Below are 10,853 nucleotides of genomic sequence, written 5' to 3'. Positions count from 1 at the left end.
TGGACAAAGAGAAGAAAGCAAGTGGTTTTCTTTCCTGCTCATGTTTTGAAAATCTTGTAGCAGTCCCAAGGGAGCCACAGAAGCTTGGGGTATCATCCCACTGGGCCCCCAGAAGGGTTTTCTTCACTGATAACCTAGTCCTCACCACACGAGGCTCTGTGCATTTCCACACCTCCCTGCGTTCGCCGCTTAAGCTCATCCCCATTTCCTACCAGGCAGTAGGGATACGAATACTACCATTCATTGAGCAGTTAGCATTCCCTATATGTTATCTCATTTAATCTTTACAACAACCTATGCAGTAGGGACTCTCATCCTCCTTATATAGATGCAGAAATTGTGGTTCAAATAGGTTAAGGAAACAGTCCAAGACCTTACAGTAAGTAACCTGTATGTGGTGAGGCTAGGATTGAAATAGTTTCTTTTGACTCCAAAGTGTATAATATTAAGCTGTATATTATATAGCTATTAAGATTTCTTCAAGGGTGCATCTTGGGCTCCCTGCTGGAACAAATGGAACATTCTAAAGGAGTTATTGGGGTGAGTTTAATAAGATTGGTTCAAACAGGTGGGCAGAGTTAAGGGAACCCAGGGATAGCTAAGAAGCCCTGGGAGCTAGCAATGGCAGAGAGCTGCTATCACCCTTAGGTCTCAAGGGCTCAGCAGGGGAGTTTACTGCACTGGAGAGAAGAAGTTCTCTGATAGGTATTGTGCCCCTTGGTAGAGGAAACTAGACTATGGCAATCCAAGGCTTGGTAGGATGGGAGCGGGGGAATGAACACCCCAACCTCCATTCTCTTATCCCCTTCCATCTCCTACTGAAGCCACCCATTGTCCAAACCCAACCTTGATCTGGGAGCACAGGAACATAGTGATATAATCTATAAAGATCAGCCTCCTGGGGCACAGAGCAGAATGAAGGGGGGAGGAGAGGAGATCTACAAGAAGAAATGGGTAATATCTAGCGAAGTCATGCGCTCCATTTTCCTTTTCTTTGGGAAGTCTTTGGATCCTCCCCAAGTCAGAATAAAACAGTTTGAACTTCCAGAGTAGATGGACCTTATAACTCTCTTTGTCACCGATTTCCTTATTTTCTCTTTGAGGTGGATGTTTGTATGTGTGTACGTGGATCTAGCTCCCTACTAGATTGTAGTACCCTGAAGGTATACTCACGGTCCTGTCATCTTCAGGCCACTCTTCTCCACCCTCCCCCTTGCTTAACACAGAGCTTGGCACTTTGTTGACCTTCACAATTATTGGCTGAATTTGCTGAGTGCTGGTAATATGCAAGGGATTTTCTCTGGATGAGGGAGATCTGCTCAGTTGGTGTTTGCTGTGCTATGTTAATAGGTTTGCTTTACAGGCTTCCTGCTTTTGCAAATTTTTATAGCATTGTAAGCCAAAAGCTAGTAGTTCTGTGTACTTAACTAGAGTTTAAGTACTCAACTCCTACTTTTATTTTTTTTTGTTTTTTGGGTTTTTTAGATTTTTATTTATTTATTTGACAGAGAGAGACAGCGAGAGAGGGAACACAAGCAGGGAGAGTGGGAGAGGGAGAAGCAGGCTCCTAGCGGAGGAGCCTGATGTGGGGCTCGATCCCAGGACCCTGGGATCATGACCTGAGCCGAAGGCAGACGCTTAACAGCTAAGCCACCCAGGCGCCCCTCAACTCCTACTTTTAGAATGTTACCAGACCTCTATCTCCAAGAGCTTCCAGATTCTTTGTTAACTTACTAAAGTCAGAGTTTGGATGCTGTAGGACTGTGATTTTTAGAGGTAGCACAAGTAAAAGGTTATAGAGAAAGGTAGGAGGCTTGGAGGCAGGATATCAGACAGCAAGCAAAGATTGTAATTTTTATCAAGTGAACATCTAAATGATCCCCACTATTTTCAAAGTAGATTTATCTAATGATAAACACGAAATCAAAAGTATTAATAACAAAAAGTTGGCATAAGATGTCTCAAAAATAAAAATGAGGCTTGGATTTTGGAAGTAAATTGGATCATGTTCTATATCAGGGATGGCCAAATATTTTTTACAAAAGGACAGATAGTGGATATTTTACGCTTTATGGACCATACAGTTTCTACTCTGTCATACCACAAAAGTAGCCATACCCTATTTATAAACAAACGGGTTTAGATGTGTTCCAAACACATCTATTTCCCTAAACAGGACGAAGTCTGGATGTAGCCTGTAGCTGTGGTTTACCAAGCCCTGTTCTAGATAAACCCAGTGCTCCTAGGTCAACATGACCTAGAGAAATTGACCACTGCTCCTCTTTGTTACATTAAATTTTAAGAGAAGCAATTGATATTTATTGAGTACTTACTAGATACTAGGCACTAGAGTAAGCATATTATACAGATAATCTCATTAAACCCTATAAAGGAAGTACTAATATTATTTCCATTTTACGTTTGATGAAATGTAAGGGATTGAGCTGGGGTCCAAACATGGGCTTGGCTCACTCCAAAGCCCTAAATCTGTCCACCTTATATTATCTTGCAGGGAGCTTGAGCCTTTTAGCATTATGTTTAGTCCATTAATATTTAATGTAATTATTGCTATGTTTGGAGCTAATGCCACTCTCTTTATATCTGTTTTCTCCTTTTGTCATCTTTTTTACTCCTATGTTCTGAACCAGGACAGCAGAGCTGTGGGTTTTCTTGGTCCATTCCCAGCTAATCCCATCACTTTCAGCTGGGAAAGCATGGGTTTTTGCCCCTACCACCTCCTCAGTCAAATTCATCCTCTTCTAGCATCAAAGTTGCTGATTTTCTTGGCCAGCTCCAGAGTGATAAAGCTACATTTCTCCCCTAGGAACTGGAGGTGAGCTGGATAGGAGTAGCCAGAGGCAGGAAGGCCATAGACTTCTACCATTCTAACTAAAGCTCTAATAATGTTTTAAGAGTAAATACTTCTCAATTGTTCTGAAAAGTATTTATTCTTAAAACTCCCAGTACCCAGAAGTTGTTGTTTTTTGATAATCTTGTCCAGTTTTAGAATTCTTCCTTTTGTTGAGGGGGGTTGCTGTCCTCTTCACTCTAACATTATGGGAAATCTTTCCCTCTTTACCTTTCATAGCACTTTTGGACGTAAGAGCTACTTTACACAGCACTAGATTTCTTTTGGTTAGCATTTATGGTGTATCTTCTCCAGTCCATTTCCTTCTACCCCTTCAGTGTTCTTACATACCTCTTGTAGCAACGTAAGGTTGGATTTTGTTTTTCTTTTTATCTAATCAGGCAATTTTTGAGTTTTAATTAGAATATTTAATCCATTTTCATTTAATATAATTACTGCTCTGTTTGTGTTTAAATCTACCATGCTATTGTTTGTTTTCTATTTGCCATATTTGTTTTTAGTTTTTTTTTTCCTCTCCTTTTTTTATTACTTCATTTTCCATTTATATTAGCTTGGTAGTTATATACGCTTGTATCATTCTTTTAGTGGTTACCCTAGGTGTTTCAGTGTGCATTTTTGACTTATTACTGTTAATATAAAATACACTTTCATATACACTTTCATATAGAGTATTTAACACTTCCCGGAAAATGCAAGAATCTTAGAGCACTTGAACTCCATTTCCCTCTCCTGCCTTTGTGTTCACAAAACATTATGTCATTAAAAAATTATGTATATATACATTTACATTTTTATTATATATATATATCTCTCTCCCAGAGGGGACATATACCAAAATATTAAGGTTTTACCTTTGGCTGGGAATTAGGGGAGATATATTTTTTGTCTGCATATTTCACTTTTTCAACAGCATGTGTTTTGTCAAAATTTTTTTTATGCAGACAAGAGGGAAAAAGAGCACTTGCCATGCAGACCCATTAAACCAGAGCACTTCCTCCCTGTTCAGCAGCTCTGCTCAGACAGACTCCTGCCTCCCCACTGGCCAACGGGGTGAGTCAGAACGTGGGCTGAGCCGTGAGTGAGTGGGAAGCCCCTCGGGCCTGTGAAGACTTACACAGGATCACACGGTTCAAGCAGGATGAGGAGACGGTGCAGCCCCGTTGAGGCTTGCCTACGAGCTCATCTGTTCCAAGTGCTCGTCACTACGGGTCACTCTCCCCAGGGGGATCAGCAATATCTGGTTGTGGACGTGACAGGACGTTGTGCAATGACTGGGCAAATCCAGAGTCTTCCTTTTGTAGAGCTAGCGAATACTGCCAGCAGGGCTGGACCTATATGAAAAGTAATTAGGCACAAATCTGCAGGAGCCTCTTCTCCACATGGACCTCTCAGCCCTGGCTTTGGTCCAAGGCACGAGCCAGGCCAAGCTAAATGCCATAGACCTCTCTTCCTGCCTCTGACTCCCGGAGTCCAGCCCCATCAAGTTCCAGCTGTCCTGGAGTCTCATTTATGCAAAGCTCCACTCTATGCTGGGTGATAATGGGCTGAAGAAGCGAAAATAGTGCTTTGTATTTCTCTAATGCTTTTGAAGTATTTTCGTCCAGATTACCTTTTTTTGATTCCTATAACAAGAGAATACAGAAATCACCAGAAGTCAATGCTCTTGAGTTTCCCACCATCAAATTTGTAAAAGGACTTGCGTCTGTACCAATGCTCTCCTATTTCCCTTCTGTTGTTAGAGAGGAAAGATCCCTTCTCCTCCAGGAGGCAACTGCTTTCATGTGAGCTGTGGATTTTCTCCTTGCTTACCTTCTCAAGGACCCACTGCATTAATATTCATTGTTCTCTTCCACACCTCCTACCTTTCCTTCTCCTGGGTCCTCTTTCTTAGCGCTCAGATTTACTATATCTCCAGTGTTTAAAAAACAAGCCCAAACATCCAACAAGAAGCAGAGATTGTCAGATTGGACTAAAAACAAAAACAAGATCCAATTATATGCTGTCTACAGCAGACAAACTTCAGGTTCAAAGATACAAACAGGTTAAAAGTAAAAGGATAGAAAAAGAAACATCATGCAAAAAACAATTATGAAAGGGTTGGCTTGGCAGTGCTGATATCAAACAAAGTATACTTCAAAGCAAAAAGTGTCACTAGTAATAGAGAGAGAACTTTCATAGTGATAAAAGAGTTGGTGCTCAGTAAGACTTTATTGACTAAGTGAATAGAGATGACAGAATGGAGTTTATGATCTCCTTTCACTGGTGAGAAAATGGAGGCCTAGAGAAACATGGCAGACGTTGAGGCTCAAATGGATAATTTTTTGATGATCCAGGAGTGGGACCTGGGTGTTCTATCCTTTTCCTACGAGGCAGCCTCTCCAGCAACAGTTCCAACGACAACCATTACTGTGTACAAGGCATTCTGTGCTTTTCATATATTAGCTCACGTGCCCTCACAGTCCCCGTCGATGTATGACGAGGGTACTATTATCTCCACTTGACGTATGAGAAACTAAGACTTGTGGGGTTGAGTAACTTACCAGCTGGTAAGAGGTGGAATCCAGATGTGAACCCAAACAGTCTGACTCTGGAATCTGTACATTAGCTCACCACATAATATTGCCTTAAAAAATTATTCCTCTTAATAGGTTCGCTAAATAATATATAATTATCTCCCAGAGAATGATGTCTAACTCACCTCCAGGTTGTAAGGGTCAGGTGAGCCTTCCCAGAGAAAGTACCATTTAGGCCAAGGCCTGAGGATGGGTAGCAATTAGCCAGCCAAAGAGAGACTCGTGTGCGGAAAGACCTGGAGGAGAGACACAGCAAGACACATTTGAGACACTGAAAGGAGAACAGGGCTTGAAAGCATTGAGATCAAGTGGTTTGATACAGGGCAGGACAAGGAGGCACCACGTGGGTAGAATAGAATGCTTCTGGCTGCTGCCGGGTACAAAACCTAGGCTCGAACCTGCCCTAAATAAAAAGGACACTTTACAAGAGGCTCGGAGGTGGGTGGCTTCAGAGTTGTTTGAGTCAGTGGAGCCAGAGTCTTCAGCTCATTGCTCTGTCACCCTCAGCATCGTGAGAACCTTTCCTCATGGTCTCAAGGTGGCTGTCAGCAGTGGCTGGAGGAACAGACTCCTTTGCTGAGGACAGCTAATGATAATTACTGGAGATCGCCATGCCCTGGNTGATAATTACCGGAGATCGCCATGCCCTCTGAAATTCCCTCTGATCCAAATTCCCTCTGAAACTGGGGCTGAGGTGTTTACGTGAATGAATAGAGGTGTAGTTGGAAAGGGGGGGAGGGAATGATGATTACGTACGCAATCAAAACTGTCCACTCTATCACGTCAGAGTTTGGAATTTTTCCTAATGTCAATGGAAAGCCACTGGAGGCTTTTGGGCAGACCCCTGCTTATTGATGGGGTGATGGAAGAAAAGCTGTCTTCCTGATGTGGTCACTCGTAGGGACAGGCCTACCGTTTCTCTCTCTCTCTTTCCGTCTTTCCTTCCTCTGTACCTTCCTTCCTTTCTTCCTGTAAACCGATGGTTATCTTGCGTGCACTCTCCTCTTTCCTTAAAAATTCAGAGCCAGATTTACCTCCTGACTTTACTCAGCAAGTGACAATCGGAATCTGAAAAGCTCATGACTTTTGTTTTAGTTCTAGTACAAAAAGGAGTCTTTCATTTGAAACCTTTTTTAAATTTATCGACCTTGTGCTTTGTGTGTGTGTTGTTAAATGCCTGGCATATGGTATGTGCTCGACAGATGACGACGACAATGAAATTGTGCCATGGTCTTGCCATCCTCGCTGCAGGATCCATATTTTCTGTAAAACTGAAGATGCGGCATTATGGCACTTTCATTAATTCCAGACAATTCATATTAACGAAAACATTCCCCTCCTTGTTTATAAAACATTTCTCTTTTAGAAAATATTAAACATGCCAATTTTGAACAAATATAATTAAAGAACATTCTTAGGGACTTTAAAAAAATATGAACTAGCATGATACATATCTCAATGTCTTCTCAATAAATTTAATTCTCCTGAAACTTGCTGTCTTTGTCTGCCTTCACACCCGTAAAATGATCATTCGTTTCCATGAGCGCTGACAGTGCGCCTGGTGCTGTCCACTCCATGGATAATCTCATTTGCTCTTTCCTGGGAACTCCATGAGGTCGGTTCTATTAATACCTCCTTCACAGACACAAGACCTAAGGCTTTTACATGAAATAAATGGCCTTCCCAGTGTCTAATAGCCTGAAATTGGAAAATCAATCTTGGAGCCCGAGCTTACAATCATTTCTCTTGACTTACTTGGTTAGTTTATTATAGAAACTGTGTACTTTTCCTTTACTTACCTATTAAATTTTGGTCAGACGTAAATTCCCAATGATTTGCATTTAATCTTCTCCAAATTCAACACAGATTTATTGAACATCTACTGATTGCAAGGCATTGCGCTAGAAGCTTTGGTGTAGAGGGCATATAAAAGGGCAAGAACTGGAACCCTTCCTGCAAGGACTTTATTTTCTACAAGGGAGCTGGGGATGGTATGAAAATTATACACATCACTCTAATACAAGGCAAAATAAAGGGTAGAAGTTAACCTCCATTGAACATTCTACTACATGCCAGGAACTATGGATACTTTATTTACATGATCTCGTTTAATTTTCTGATTTTCTGGAGAAGGAATCAGAGACTCAGATTCCTTAATAATTTGCCCAACGCACCATGTAGGAAGTGAGAGAAGTCAACAAGCTAGAGTTTGAACCTTGGCCCTAACTGCTGCCTTAAGAACCAAGAGAAGTTCAAAGTAATGATTGGTGAGGGGATTAAGTAGACAGAGCATTGCAGTAGATAGAATAACAATGTGCCAAAGGAGGGGCGCCTGGGTGGCACAGCGGTTAAGCATCTGCCTTCGGCTCAGGGCGTGATCCCGGCGTTATGGGATCGAGCCCCACATCAGGCTCCTCTGCTGGGAGCCTGCTTCTTCCTCTCCCACTCCCCCTGCTTGTGTTCCCTCTCTCGCTGGCTGTCTCTGTCTCTGTCAAATAAATAAATAAAATCTTTAAAAAAAAAACAAAAAACAATGTGCCAAAGGAAAGAGTCAGGGCTGGCGCTGTGTGTTTGAAGAATGGCACCCAGTCCATTGAATGGAGGATATGATATGACATGTGCCCATCATGAGGGGAGCATGCTTGAGAAGTTGGGCTGGGTTCACTACGGAGAACTCTCTCTTGGCGGGTAACAGGAAGATGAAGGAATGGGCAGGTCAGTGATGTAACCAGAGCTGTATTTTAAGAAGATTAATTTTCTGAGCTTTAGGCTGACTCATAGCTGATGTCACTCCTGTTGTTCTGGCCCCCACGCTGCTTTTTCTCAGCTTCTCCTTCTCCCAAGCAGTGAAAGGAAAAAACTTCCAAGGACAAAAGCAAACACCATTCAAGGTCTATCCTCATTGCTTCATCCTTGAAGAGCTTCTGCCTTTTTTTCTCCACTTCAAATGGATGAAGAAACTTCTTTCCTCAGAGAAAATGGCTAATGAGTATATATTTAAAGATTTAGATCCACTTGTAGTAGAGAAATACTAATTAAAAGTGAATGAGTTAGCACCAAATTAGTAATGCATTTAAAAAGTGATAATACTCAGTGTGTGTGAGGATGTGGTGAGGCAGACACTAACATGTGATGCTTGGAAGAGTGTGACTCGATGGACACTGTCCAAAGAATTCCAAATTCATGCAGAGGAAATCACCTAAGATTAAGACAAAGATTTGTACCCAAAGAAGTTTACAACAAGATTAGTGAAAATAATTAAAATTTTGAAACAATTCTGATGTCCAGTCTTAGAAGAAAGTTTCAAATAAGGTGCAGCCATGTAATATTAAACAATGTAATGATAACCACAATAAAACTTAAAAATAATTTTGATTATCTACATAGTACATGAGAACTAGAACCCCTCGCTCTTTTTTTTTAAGATTTTATTTATTTATTTGAGAGAGAGACAGAGAGAGCATGGGTGGGGGAGGGGCAGAGGGAGAGGGACAAGCAGACTCCCCACTGAGCATGGAGCCCAACGTGGGGCTCCTTGAGGGGCTCGATCCCAGGATCATGATCTGAGCCAGTCAGACACTTAACCCAGGTGCCTCTCTCTCTCTATTTTCAAACTTGGAATTTCAGGGAAAGCTAACATCTCTTGTTTTCCTGCACCAGTTTTTCCTCTCCCTCTGTCTCCCCAGAGAAAACCACTATTTTGAATTTGAAATGTGTCCATTCAGACCTTTAGAAAAATATTTTCCATGTGTGCTTAGTAAATGCACCTTATTATTTTGGTTTGTGTTTTTTTTCTGGTATCAGACTATATGTATTATTCTGCAACTTGCTTTATAATGTATCTTTTAATTATGTGGGAGAATCCTTGTGGCATACCAACTGAGAGGAGGAAGAGATGGTATTATACAAACAGCATGAGCTCAGATATGTACACCTGATCTCATGCTTAGAAAAGACCAGAAAAGAATATGCCAAAAATACTGGTTGTCTATTGTCCAGGGGAAGGATTTGCAGAGACTGCTCTTTTCTTTAAATCTTTCTGGATTCCCCCCCCCCAGATTTAACACACATTAATTTATAACCAGAATAAAGTTATGAAAAATACATAGAAAGGATCAAAAATGTCCCTTTACCTGTGAAACATCAGTCTTTCCCCTCTCCTGCGTTCCTAGAGAAGTCTTTTTCTACTTTATTCTCTGGAAGAAGAGAGGCGGTCTCTTCGCCTGCATCTGTCTCCGTATGCCTCCGAGGTGGTGACAGACATTTGTCAGCCTTCTAGAACAGCCGTAGCATCTCTGCAGCAGAATTTCAAATAGCCACATTCTTCCACACTGAATAGAACATTCTGAACTAGAGATTGCCACACTTTACACACCATACTGTATAAAGAGCGCTTAGCGTTCAACCAACTTCCTAAATAGTTTCACAGAACATTCTTGCCTGGTCCCAACTCAAGAAGGACAAGGCTTATCTTACGAGGACGCACCTGTGCACCTGTCCACATATCACCAGGCTTCCTCCTGACGTCCCTCTGCCAGTGATAGCCTCAGGACCCTCTGTACAGCCATACGCATTCCTAGTGTCCAGGACAATGTGTGATGAAAATTGTCCTTGGGGTCCACGGCATTTTGGTTCCCATGGGGGATCTGTAACAGTCCACTGTCTTTTGGTTGTTGTTGAAGATAACGTAAAAATAACTTTTTTTTCTCTTCTGATAAAGAACTATGTGTTTGTGTTTTAAAATAGTAGATACAGATAAATGAAAAGAAGAAAATGAAATGCCTGTACACACTTAGATTTGGTGTGTAGCACACTCTTCCTTTCTAGATGCCATTATCCGCTAAAAAGAAGTGACCCCTCGAGAAATGGCTTATTCCAAGGCTGGGGCATGGAAGGAACAAGGTGAGCCTGGAACATCTTGCTGTGCCAGAAAGAAAGGCCAGAAGGAAGCATTAAAAAAAAAAAAAAGACTTTGGGACATATCAAAAAGGCACAGGAGTCAACATGAATGGGCTCCTACCTGCCACACCTAGACAATTTTGGGCATCATGATAAATATAGACAGTAATGGACTCGTAACCCATTGAATAAAATAAAACTCCATAGTCCATTTTGGTCATAAGTAAATAAATGAGGAGCTCTTCCTTACAATTAATAACTATAGAAGAAATGATTACAACAGAAAAATCACCCTTTTGTAACTATGCAGTAAAAATTGGTTCAAGTAAGATTTATCAACAGATTCTACGTGGAAGGTGGGGAAGAAGTCTGACAAGGAAGAGGAAATTTACACACTCTCAGAGTATCCTCCCAGAAATTATTTACTAGTTACAAAAGGAGAAATTGAAACTATACTGTGAAGAAGGCACAAGTGACAACAAAGTGATGAAAGTTTGCATCAGGCTAAGGAC

This window comes from Ailuropoda melanoleuca, chromosome 9 (genome assembly GCF_002007445.2).
Source record: "Ailuropoda melanoleuca isolate Jingjing chromosome 9, ASM200744v2, whole genome shotgun sequence".
NCBI lineage: Eukaryota > Metazoa > Chordata > Mammalia > Carnivora > Ursidae > Ailuropoda > Ailuropoda melanoleuca.
The sequence above is the reverse complement of the archived record's forward strand: the minus strand, read 5'-3'. Positions refer to the sequence as shown.